The sequence below is a fragment of the Megalobrama amblycephala genome, linkage group LG13, assembly GCF_018812025.1.
Source record: "Megalobrama amblycephala isolate DHTTF-2021 linkage group LG13, ASM1881202v1, whole genome shotgun sequence".
In the NCBI taxonomy this organism is placed as follows: Eukaryota; Metazoa; Chordata; class Actinopteri; order Cypriniformes; family Xenocyprididae; genus Megalobrama; species Megalobrama amblycephala.
Genome location: NC_063056.1, coordinates 23,572,174 through 23,585,992, shown reverse-complemented (window position 1 = coordinate 23,585,992; position 13,819 = coordinate 23,572,174). Strand labels below are relative to the sequence as shown.

At 34.0% G+C, this 13,819-nt stretch overlaps 1 long non-coding RNA gene across 5 annotated transcripts; it reads left to right on the top strand.

The window, feature by feature from the left end:
• The first annotated feature begins 4,293 nt into the window (after positions 1-4,293).
• On the top strand, positions 4,294-9,780 carry LOC125244113. Of its 5 annotated transcripts, XR_007179228.1 has the most exons (7): positions 4,298-5,217; positions 5,637-5,696; positions 6,028-6,107; positions 6,349-6,403; positions 6,660-6,735; positions 8,778-8,846; positions 9,140-9,780. It is a non-coding gene; the product is annotated as an uncharacterized LOC125244113 (long non-coding RNA). The 5 variants fall into 5 exon arrangements; XR_007179231.1 differs by having other exon boundaries at positions 4,297-5,217; positions 6,349-6,735; XR_007179232.1 differs by lacking the exon at positions 8,778-8,846 and having other exon boundaries at positions 4,301-5,217.
• Positions 9,781-13,819: the final 4,039 nt, after the last annotated feature.

Genomic DNA, 13,819 nt, shown 5'->3' with positions numbered 1-13,819 from the left:
AATTGTCAACTGGTGCTCTTGAATGTGAAATGCCTACTTTTCTGTTACACAGATGAATAGGTTTGCTTATGACGTCATTGCTGTGGCCTGAAATGCAGCTGGAGGGCAGGAAGTAATTTTTCTATATAGGAATCACTATCACAAACTCAAAATTCCTATGTTTTGCGTTGTTTATGGTTCAAACCAAGAAACCACAGAAGCTTTTATCGTTTATGTAACTTGTTTTGTTTTTTTTTTTTAACTTAATAGCATCTGCTGATACTGAAATTAACAGGTTAGCAGGTATCCATATTTTGTTTTTGACTTGGTTAAATATTTACATTCTTCATATCAGTTGCAAGGAAGAGAAGCTATTTTATTCCATTGCATGATCATTTGGTGTTTCAGAATTCTGTTCACAATGAACCCTTTTCACAAACAGTGATGCATTTTAAAGGTCATCAGTATTGTAAATCCTGCAAAGTTTTTTTTTTTTTTTTTTTTTTTTTCACACGTATGTTATCTTCAACTGAAGATAAAAAGGCATTAAATCTCTCCAGATCTCGGCAAAGCAGGATTAAACAACTCCACAAACAGCATTACAGTTTTATATATTACTAACCAGAATGACTTTATTTCTGTCATTCATCTACAGAAGTTCTTATAACTTGTTTGCAATCACGAAATTCAGATGGAGGGCAGGAAGTGAAAATCAGAATGTATGAGATGGAGGAAAGTCCTTAATGTACTGGTTTAGACATTATCACAAGAAAATCACATTGATTTTTTTTCTACTAAATTGGAATATTTGCCTGTCATCAAGATGGTCAGCAACTTCTCCAGTGCCCAGTTGCATAAAGCACCTTAAGTTTAGAAGACTTGGATTGAAGGAAAATATAAAGGAAAATTACACTTAAGGTGCTTTATGCAACTGGACACGGGCATCCTTCTACTCCAGAAAACAAATGAAAGCACACAAAACTATGGAGGCATACTATTTTTTTTTTTTTTTTTTTTTTAGTGGTTGCATATGCAAGGTGTATTTATCTTTTGACAGAGCGGTCACTCAAATTTTTAAACATTTTCTCTCTTTATCCATATGCAATGCATGATGGGAACTAACAAGCACCGCCCATTTTCAGTTAACTGAACAAAATTCATTCATGTAATCCCAACACAAACGGATTAAGTAAACTTCAATACTAGATCTATTTACGTGGATTAAACACGATGAAATTAAGTTGGGACAAAATGTGTAGAAATTGTGTTGCTTTAGCTCATTTTAATTAAGTAATTTGAACAAGCAGCATAAATCTTTTTTTTTTTTTTTTTTCAGTGTGTACTGAATAAAGGGTTCAAATAAACCCCAGAAAATAAGGGGTGTAACCCTGGGGCAAAAATAACCCCTACATTACATATATTTTTAATGTTTTTGTCTCATATGCTTATCAAGCCTGCATTTATTTGATCAAAAATAAACCATTGAATAAAAATTTAACATGCCCTCTTAACCACGCCAAGCGGGACTCGAGCTCGGGTTGCTTACTATGGGAGATGGGCCCACTAACAAGAACAACCAAAGACCACAGTATCTAGCGCAAGTTTACCTGCACAATTCTTTGCTACAAGTCGGACAAAACGGCACATTGAGCGTTATGATTGGTCAGATCGCCTGTCAATCCAACTCCCAGCAAAGGGAATTGTTGATAGTACTTCCACACTGGAAAAAAATACATTACACTTGTGATGGGCGAAACAAAGCTTTCCATAGCTTCAAACCAATTGCTCTGCAAAATGATTCAGCTTCGAATCATTTGAAACACCACACGCTGGTGACCCCTGCTGGTCAGAAAAGTGTAAATGCAACAAAAAACTCCGGCCAAATAGATAAAAACACTTTTTGCAAGAAAAAAATAAAAATATATAGACTAATAATAATAATAATAATAAAACACTAATCCTTGTATCACCTGGGGCCCGTTTTAATAAGGTTCAACTATCTGAGTTAAAACTTGAACTGAGTTTTCGGTTTAGCGCGTGCACCACGACAATGAACCATGTAAAAGTAGTAGTTCTTTGCAATAAGTATAAATTAGATGCTATACTTTTTACTGGCAGATACTTGCACCTATTGTTGTACATTAACAGGATGCAAGAAGTGATTTATTAAAATTATAAATACTCTTATCATTAAACACTAGGCACTTTACTTCCACTTTTAGAACATTTTTTCTTATTTTTTAATTGAAAATAAATGCCTTTCTGATGTGATGTGTGATGGGAAAAGGGAGAAGAGAGAGAAAAGAGAGCTCGGCAAAAAGGTGCGTTCACGCGGCCTCGTAATTCCTGTAGTTACGAGATTCTAGCTTGTAAAAAGCGTTCACGTCCTCGTAGAGCTCGTAATTACAGCTTGTAAGATGGGAGTTTTCTGAAAGCTCCCACATGTACCATGTGGCCGCTGTACCACCTGTAGATTTATTTAGGCGTTGATAGTGGTGCCATGGAAACGCATAATTCCCAGTCCACGGACCAAAAAGACGTGAACAGCTCCGAATTTCAAGATTCCGGTAAATACGAGGTGGCGTGAACGCAGCAAAAGCATAGAGGGCACTTCACTTACAGTTCACACTTAGTTTTGTCGTGGCCACGACATATAAACTCGTGGGAACGTAATAATATGTCGTGGCCACAAGATATTCGTGGGAACGTGATAATAGTGGCCATGAGATCATTTTGTCGAGGTAACGACATCCTTATGTCGTGGTCAAGCGATGTAAAGACGTAGCCTCGAGATCATGTTGAGGGAACGATATGTGTTTCAATGTGTAAACAACCTGCGCAACCATAGTAACCTGGAATTATCAGAAATGGATAGGATTATAATAATATTTATTTTTAATTTAGAAAAAGAACGGAATTAAGATTGTATTGCGCGCGATGTTGCTTAAAGACAGCATTGGAATGAAGTTTATCAATAAATGTTTTGCTGTACAATGTAAATGCTGTGTCCGTTATCGCATAATTCCCACTTTGGACACTTTTGCTTTAACGGACATTAGACAACACTGCAAAATCAAGCTGTTATATTAATTTATTGTCCAACATTCTAAATTTTTCTGATGCATGTCCTTAATTTAATTTCATATGTTGGTATTAATTTAGTGTTTATAATGCTAATACTAGATCTTTTAAATAATTTTAACCCAAACTGACTGTTTCTAAAGAGCAAAGGTTTTGTGAAAAAAGTGGAAGACTTAAACACAAAGTATGTAAAATAAACTGTTAAAAAGATTTGATGATCACTAGTGATAGTATTTTATTCTTTGTTGTCATCATTCAGCTTGGATTTTAGCTTTAATGTACTTTTTTTTTTTTTTTTAACAAAGCAGTTGATATTGCCATAGAAACTACCCAGATAGCAAACAGACGTCGATTCAACGTTTATTTTTGGTTGTAAAGATCAGTATCAGTCGCCGATCAAATTTCAATGTTGATTCAACGTTCACTATTTGATCGGAACATCAGAACGTTATTACGTCGAAAATATAACATCGATTCAATGTCGAAATGAGGTTGTTTCATCAACTGATAGCTACGCCGACGCATATGATCGAAATCACAACGTCTAATATATGTTGAAACTTGGTTAGAAAATCCCTTTTCGGACGGAATAGGACGTGCATGTCTTTTGTCTTATTTACTGATATAATTTTAATTCATTATAAAAACCCTATTTAAGTAAATTAAACAAGTTTATATAAGTGGCTATTTATAATAAATCCACATAACTGAGCAGCGAAATCTGCAGGCTCTTCTGACGATAAAATGAGCAGTCCTCAAAGTTTCCGTGATTTTTTTTTTTTTTTGTCCGATGCCATCCATTTTAATATTAAATGAAAGCATAGCCTACCGAAGATTGCTCAAACGGTATCGCAGGCAGGTCATAAAACACACGAGAAGGAGCGTTAATGAAAACCATAAATGCAACATACTGTATGAGAAACATTGTTAATATTATGAAGACTTCAGATGCAAAAGCCTCTAAGTGCCGTCTGAAATTTTCTTCTAAAATTAGCATTTTTATCAAGCTCGTAGGTTCAGTAATTTCACTTGAATGGCAATTAATAGGTCCTTATCATTGCCATTAAAGTGAAATAACTGAACATAATCATATAAGCTTCATAAAAATGCTCATTTTATAAGAATTTCAGATGGCACTTAGAGGCTTTTGCATCTGAAGTCTTCATATATATATGTGTGTGTGTGTGTGTGTGTGTATTTATAAATTTATATATATATATATATATATATATATATATATATATATATATATAGGCCTACTGTTTATATTTTAAAAATGCATAGAACATAAAGCTTAAAAATTGATCTTCATGTTACATGTATAAATAGGCCTGTGTACATATGTAAAAATATATTTAAAAAATATAACCTATTCATGAATCATGTTATGTATAGTTTTTAACAAGAGACAATATTGTGAAACAACGAATGTGAAATGACTATGAGTGTACACAAAGCAACACACACACGCACACACACACACACACACTGATGCCTGGACGCTACTGTATATGCACACAATCACATATTTATCAAAACCAGCAAGTACACACATAATTCACCCACTCGACCAACAAAAAGAATCAAAATGTTTTTTGAGACTCCATCCTATCTTACATTTTTTTCATTCTGATTGTCATTGCTCATTGTTTCAGTATGTGTTCAAAATCTTCAACGCTAGTTCACATACTGTGTTTGAACTCTATCTCATAATACTGTATGGTTACATTTTTTTTGTTGTTGTTCCTTCCGTCTTGTGCTCAATGTAGTGGACATGAAAAAAATCTAATATATTGTACAATAAAAATACTCCAAGCACGTTTTCAAAAAATATAAAGAAGTTCTTTTAAAGTTTCACTTTCTCATTTTGCACGAATGGGTCGATAGAACTACAAAATGCATTTTAAATTCATGATTTAATAATTATTTAATTATTTTAAATGATGTATTGTTTTAATTATAGATGTATTTATTTACATAATGTTATAATTCTACATGTTTATGTTTGTAAATGCTGCGTGACTGTGGCGTGTTTTAATGCGCGTGCGCGTTGAACGTTCGAATCGCTTTCAAACGCTGGAGCGGATCTGAGTTGCCATGGAAACGGGGAACCGTCAGGCAGCAAGACTCTCTCGCTGTTGTTTTCACTGATTTTAGGTAAGTTTAGTCGATAAAATCACACACATAGTATATAAAACTGTTCCTGACACTTTTCTTAAGTGTAATTGACACACTTCTGTTGAATATTTACTTAAAAGAAATGATTTATTGTCTTTGAAAAAGTCCGTTAGAATCTCAACCGTTTTCAGAAGCGGTTGGCTAACGTTAACTATAGATTGAGCTCTTGTTTAATGAAAGTTTGGGCTTTTAATCGCGTCTTTATGTGTAGATGAGATGTTTTGATAGTTTTGTAAAGGTTTTGCTGGCAAGTTATCAATGAATGATAGTAAACATATTTATTTATTTAAACTAAAAGTATGCGCTTGCTGTACCGATAATCGGTGACGTCACTTACATGAGCGCGAAAATGAACTGAAACTATTTCAAACATGTTTTGATCTCTACTGTAATTTCAGGGTCGACAGAAAACCCCCTCTACAACAAAGGGGAAGCTGACAGAGGAGGAGGAAACACAGGTGAACTGAGAAAGCTCATTAAATAATTTAATATGCATTTATTTCACAATATATCTAACCTATATCACCATGCATCTGCAGTTTTCTTTTGCAAAATTATTATTATATTATATTTTTAATTTATTAAGAAGTCTTTGACATCCAAATGTAAGTGACACTGTATGTACAATAGTGAATTCTAATACTAAAAATATAAATTCTGTTAACTTAAGAAATTATTTTTTAATATTATGTATATTATTCTTCCCACCTCTGCTCTAGCTTGGTTCCTTGTAATAAACCTGTAGTAAATATTGTTGGCTCTGAGACAAATTCCATGTTGTGTTCCTAGATCCTTCCATGCAGATGGCCTCCTGCACCCCAGCAGAGCTGAGTGACCTCCTGTCAAAGGCCATGAACCAGATGACTATAGTAAGCAAAACCTCAATCATTCAGTACACTACTTTTGAAAAGTTGTGGGTCTGTAAGGTTTTTACCTGTTTTTGAAAGAAGTCTCACATTCCTTGAAAGGCCTGTAGGCTAAATAATCAGCTAAATGAGGTAACATAGGTGACAAGTATAATGTTATTATGCTTGTAGTTATAATCATTTATTTAACTATTATGATAACAGGATATCATGGTCGTTAATTTATTTTATTTTATTTCTCTAGGTCTGTTTTGAGTTGTGTTTTCAAGTGAAGAGACGCCATACTGTTCCACTCAAAGGTATTTATTTATTTGTATACGTGCATGTATTTTTTACTGATATATTCTTAAATACTTTTTACTTATAAATGCTGATTGTGGTTCAGGGGGTCGACAACTTTAGGCATGTAAGTTATTTTTCTCAGAAATTTGGCCAGCTTACTCATTGCTCATACTCTATGCCTCTAATATGTTTGAATTTATATCATCAATGCAATATCAGGGGGTAAAGATATCATTAGAGTTCTTACAGTTATGGCTGTACTCTTGTTACCAGATGAGATGTAATCTCTAGCGTTTGGAGCTGTGATTCTTCAGGACAAGATGCCATTCACACTTGATACATGAAGATGGTGAGTTTCACAATAGCTGCACAGTCACAAATCAAGAGACTGACTAAAGCTTTCATCCTTATGAACTTACCCATATATAGGGATGGGTACCGAAATCTGGTATTAAACAGGCCCCGGGGCTAAATTCTGAAAGACCAGAGTATCGATAAGCTTGAACATTATCGGTTCTGCTGTCGGTACTGGAGAAATTACACGCACTATTCATTATTGCTATATAGATGTTAGGGCTGGGGGAAAAAAAATCGATTCACCTAACTATCGCAATTTGTTTACGATTTTAAAAAAAAATAAAATTTTATTCCAGAATCGATATTAATTCATATGAAATTTCTCTATTTTAGTCCTTGCCTAGAAGTTACCCACTCTTGTGTCGTTATCAATGCTTGTCACATGACGTAAACCAGTCCTGCTGTTAATGAGCAGAATTACTGAAGGAAAGAAACAACAACAACAGAATAAGAGAAAAACTTCCAGCCACAGCCTTAGATGAAATCAACCAAAGATAAAAGAAGACCTTAAAGGGTTAGTTCACCCAAAAATGAAAATTATCCCATGATTTACTCACCCTCAAGCCATCAAGCCTAGGTGTATATGACTTTCTTCTTTCTGATGAACACAATCGGAGATATATTTAAAAATGTCCTGCACTACAAAAAAATTCTCTTACTTAGTATTTTTGTATTGTTTATATTCCAAATATCTAGAAATTGTTAAATCAAGATGCCTTTTCTAGATAATTAAAATTACATAAAATATTTCTTGTTTTCTGGGGGGAAAAAAAATTAAAAAAGACTTTTTGCTTAAAACAAGCAAAATTATCTGCCAATGGGGCAAGAAAAATCTTGTTTCTGTTTGAAATCCCAAGATGAAAAATCAAAAATCTAAAATCTGTTACAGTTGCCGATGGATATTGCCATACCTATCGTGGGCAGCCTATAACACATCTCGATTGAGACAGACTGCTTCAAAGCTCATGTGTGCTGTGATGTACGGGATATCTGTGATCACATAAACAGTAACATCTCAGCATGTTTAATAATAGAACCTGTTATAATCTGTGATATTGTCTACACTGGATGAGGAGTGAGGCAACACAACAAATTCCCGACAGTAAGCGGGTTCCCCGTTCTATTTTTGACGTAGACCAAGTGCTTTGCAACAGTCGGTCAGCTTTTAGCTGTTGAGGCGCGACACAAAAAAAGTGTTAGTTGTTGTTTAGAGTTGTTTAATCCTCCTCTGCTGAGATCTTGAGAGATTTAATGTCTTTTATCTTCAGTTGATTTCATGTATAAAGCAATGTTAATTATGTTCTTAATTTGTATATAATAAAAAGAACCAATAAGAATATCGTTGAAGTACCCGATCAATAAGTAACAGTAGCAATACCGTTAGAACTATAACGATACCTATCCCTATCCATATGACATACATGTAACTGACATAACTTCTATGAGTCACATGAAATAACTTCTTAAGACTGTCCTAACCTAATGTAGCTTTATCCAACCACTGCATGGAGGCTGAAAGATGGCTTCCTGAAGATGAAAGGACAATATGGACTTGAGGAGGGGGAAAAAAAATAACTCTTTTTCATATTCACTTTTATATGATATGTGAGGACTAAGAGGGGTGTTTTATTCCAACTCTAGTCTTCATACAACATGTGTTTGTCAGGATGGTTGTTATTTTGTAAGATTAGGGAGAGACTGTACCTCTCATTTGTGTGTCGTGTACTATAATTTTAGAACAGGAGCTTGTACTCCTTTGATTTGATTGAAAAGTTTCAGATGGAGCTGTTTTTTACTTTCTGTTCTCATTATGTTCATGTAAACAGGTCATGGTGAAATTTTTCTAGCATTTATATATACTACTACTATTACTGCTATTAATATTGTTCATATTATTAAACAAAATTAACAAGATCTTTTAAAAACATAATATAATGACTTTATTATAAAAGGACCCACTATGAAAATACAGTTTTACAGTGTTATCGGTGTCTTTCACCTTTATTTATTTATTTATTTCCTTTTACTTTACAGCAGATCACTGACAGGCTTTCCTGTGTAATACTGATTCAAGTTTTCCACCATTGTATTTATCCAAATGAGGTTTGTAAATACATGGATGTTTCATATTTTGCATTAATTATTTATCTTATATGAAAATTACAATGTAAAAGAAGACGTGACAAGGTCATTGGTCTTCTCACAAAATGCCAGGTTAAAGGAATGTTCAGAGGAGCGAGTTGAAATCATTTCTTTTGGGCATTATCATGCCACAAATATTGTATATTGAGCTAAACTTAAACTAAACCTGGAATGATAATTTGTGTTACCAGATGAGATACTTTGTAATGGGTATGTATGATGTATGATTTTGATCTGTACTATTTCTATTGCAGGATCTCAGGGATCCCCAGTTGAAGGCACCAGGACATCAGATGTTGGCCTGGAGTGGACAAATGTACCAACAGTACACCACAAAGACCTCTGCTTTTAAATGGATGGCTGATTACTACCATGCTCTGTGAGGGTATTACTATAGCAAAACTGAGCACCTGTGATAGTGGGATTTCTAATTTTAAAGAATAGTCAAACATCAGTAAATTATTATTTATTTTTTTTATTAAAAAATTTGAAAGAATTTTTAAAAGTTGCAAACTTTTTTTCTCCAGTTACAAAAACAGCTGTTACACCTTTTCAAATTCTTCATTGGAGGTGCACAAATCCTATTTCACAAATTAAGAAATTCATATGCTCACATTTAAGCCGTGTTCTTCGGACACTGTAACAGTCCTGATATGTCACACTTTGCAGCATCTTTTTTAATCACATGAATTCAAATTTTAACAAACAGTAATATATTCAAAATGTAAAGATATACAATCTGACAATCTGATCTTGTCATTATTAATCAATCAGTAATCAACACCGCACCACCCTGAAATTACATGCACTGTAGAAGTATGGTTTTGGCAAGAAATGAACAGTAGCTAAATATTTATTATAAATGCTACTATTTGACATTCAATATTTTAGTCTATATTAAAGGGATACAAGTCTCTTTTATGGATGATGTTTTTTTTTTGTATTACAAACTTTTTTTGTTTTTTGTAGCTAGCACTTAATATTTCTTTAATGTTACCACATGAGAATAGCCAAACAGTGTAGGTGATTCACAAAATCATACACAAAGAAATATGCATGATTGGCCAAATTTTTCTGATCTACAAAAAAAATTGAGCCTATGAGTTTCTTAATTTGTGATTTGTATTTGCACTAAGTGACAATAGCACATTTTCTTACACTAGGTGAAAATAGTGATAGATTCTATTTACACCATGTAAAGTATCAATTCTTTGCAATAAGAGTAAATAGATGCTATCTATAGGCCTACTTAATATTGGCAGATACTATTTGCACCTCAGTATTTTTACATTAACAGGATGCAATAATATAGAGTGTAAATGATTGTATTTATTAAAATGATTAAATGGATGCTGTCTTATTGGTAGAATAAAACCCTCCCTACACCTTCTCCTAACTACCCAATAAACACTTTTAATATTATTAAACACTCATTTGCAGCTTATTTCCTCTTTTAGAACATTATTTTCATTTTTATTGAAAATAAATGCGAGCTTAGCAAAAGGCAGATTTGAACCTGCATCAAAAGCCAGAACTCCCTACTCGCTACTGCTGTGTCACTGAAGACGTTGCCTTCTGTGCTTCTTTTTTCAAACTTGAGTGGCCCAAAAGCTAGTGTAAATAGCGTTTGCCAACAAGGGACGCTATTTGCACTTTATGTAAATAGACACTCTGAAATTTAAAAGGTTGAACTGTTGTGTTGTGTTTTTGAGAGAGAAAGGAACTAAGTTTTCAACTCCTAAAACATTTTGATGACTTCACTGAAATGTTGTCTACACCTTCCACTGTCAGTTGCTCAGTTTCACTACAATAATGCTAGATATAATACAGCATGTGCATAATTGAGTCGCTATTCTAACAGCTGGGGGCTATAGAATTATAATAAATGAGCAATATTATAATAAATATGCACGTTGCTTTCTGTATTCACAGTTTTATTTTTACGCTGCTAGAGAACCACCTGCACTGCAAATTTTCAGGAGTGACATTCGCATTTATCCAATTACAGGAGTGAATCCGTTAAATCATTTGGGGCACTTCATGAATTGACACTGGTTTACATTTAGATAAAAATGAAATATTTTAATTTTGATATGTCAATAATAATTATAAAATAAATTAAAATATTCATAAACTTTGAAATTAAAAAAGTAATTAAAAAATATATTTCATTGTCCATGGTATTGAAATTGTGGGTTACATCTTTGTCACCCTTTTCACCCCTGATGAGTTTACATCCCTGTTACAAGAGCAAGGAACTTACATTTTAATTGCAAAGGAAAACCAATTCATCTGCTATATTCTTCTGTCCTCCATTTTCAAGGGTAAGATTTCTTTATAAATCATCTACTGACCTATATGTCTTTATTTTTGTTGAACACAAAAGGAGAGAGTCATAAAGTCTCAGTCACAGTTAGAAAAGAAGCAGTGATAGTGTATTCTGACTCAGGCTGTCAGTCTCTTGATGTTCTGCCTTACATCTCCTTTTGTGCTCCAATAAAAATAACACATTTGGTACAAAAGAACATGACCAGTTTTATACTTGAGTAAATATTGCTTTTAATTTGTAACTTATTATTTATAATAGCCTATAATTAACTTTTATATCTCTTTGTGTATTTGAGTGTAAATGCCTTTTCTATGTATAGAAGGTTTGTATGCTCTAACGATGTAGGCTATTTTTAACTGTATTTTGTAAATATTAAAGCAATGTTAACTGATTGTGATGTGTGATTATTTTGTAAACAGGCTTATCTTTTAGTATTAAGTGTTGGAGATTTTTAAAATAAGTAGAAAATGTGTTAATTGTATAGAGTTATTTCACCCAAATGAAATCAACATCAACGTTGGGTATAAGCAAACCAGTTAGATCGATTTCATGTTGAATACGTGTTGATCTACAACGTCGTTTCACTCAACTGAAATCAACATCGTTTCGACGTTAGGTAAGCAAACCACTTAGATCGATTTTATGTTGAATATGTGTCGATTCTATAACGTCGTTTCAACCATCCGAAAATCAACATCGTTTCAACATTCGGTAAGCAAACCAATTGCGTCGATTTTCCGTTAGATTTGAATGGAGTGTCTGACGTTGATTCAACATTACCCCGATGAGCAAACTGATGCCGGATCAACGTCGGAGATCAACGTCGTTTCGATGTCACGAGAAACGTCGTTTCTACGTTGATTCTATGTCAGTTTGCTATCTGGGTAGTGGACTGCCGACTCGCTTTCACCACAAAATGGCGGAAACGCAGGGCTGCTGCTGGGCGCCAGTGTTACAATGGAACTTTCTATTGAGTGTCGCTTCTTGTTAGTGTATATTCTTTGGCGATACTTCATACACAACTGAAGCTGTGAAATCCTGCGTATAGTTTTTAACCTTGTGTGACATTGGTGGGTGGAGTTAGAGTAAATTAATCTTGTTTTCCGTTTGCAGTAAGATTATTTTATTACCACACTGGCAGATCATTTTACTTAACACTGGCAGATCATTTTACTTAAGTAAAATGCACTTAATTTAGATTACCCCCAGGAAACAAGGCTAAATATCTTATATCATTTTCTTATAGGCTATAGAAAATGCATCTTGATTTAAGAATTTTTAGATATTTGTACTTGAAATAAGATTTTAAAAAAAATACTTGATTTGAATACTAGACCTCCCATTCTGAAATGGAAAAACCAAAGTTTCCATCATTTCAAGGTTAACATGAGTTTTCACTTAACCTCCTTTCTGAAACGGGCCCCAGAAGTGTATATTTGTATTTGTCAAAATATTTGGTATCTGAACAAAATGTAATGGAAATATATATTCACATTTCATTTTCACAACACATCTTACAAAAATATGTTCAGAGAGTAACATTTGCTCTGTTATAAGTATAAACCCTCTGGGTTCTACTCGCACCCCCTCCAAGTGGGACTTGAACCCAGGTCGCCGGCATAAGAAGTGGGCACACTAACAAGGAGGCTAAAAACCACAGTCTCTATCATCCTTTGCTAGTGCACCTCTTGAAGTCTGGGAGTGAGGTTTACCTGTACAGTTCTGTACTAGCTGGTCTTCAATACACTCACCCCCTTAAACCTCACTCCCATCCAGATCATGGCAATACAAAGTTATTGAATATATTGAACATAACCCTCATAATGAAACAAAACCGACTGTCATTGAGATCTCATAATCGAACAAAACCAACCAAGATCCCATAACCAAACAAAATCGACCATCAATGAAATCTCATAAAGGAACAAAACCGACCATCATTGAAATCTCGTAACGAAACAAACTAATAACTGTCTTTGAAATCTTGTAAACGAACAAAGAAACAAAACCGACCGTCATTGAAATCTCATAATAGAACAATACTGACCATCATTGAGATCTCTTAATGGAACAAAAAAACCGACCACTGTGATCTCGCAATTAAACAAAACAAACCATTGAGATCTCATAACCGAACAAAGCCGACCGTCACTGAAATCTCGTAATGAAACAAAACTGACCATTATTGAAATGTCGTAAAGGAACAAAGGAACAAAACTGACAGTCATTGAGATCTCATAAAGAAACAAAACTGACCATCATAGTCGTAGTCATACAGATAAGAGTAGGACATCATTCAAAATGGTAAAATTTATTTTTTATTTGTGTACATTCAAAATGTCATGCCTATGAAAAATAAAGAAAACAACAGAATGTGCTGCTTTAGTGCATCACAATCTCCTTGAACATCTTTCTGGCACACGCAACAAGCATGAAACAAAACACAGCGAACTGCAGCAGCGGAGGACTATTATTCTGCTGTGCAGAACTGAGGAAGAACAGATGACGGCGCAGTTTGATCTCCTGCTGACCAGCAGAAAGGGGCGTTTAATTTGAAATCCAAATTCAAGCCATTTATTCCTTTTTCTACTCCTGAACAAAAAAA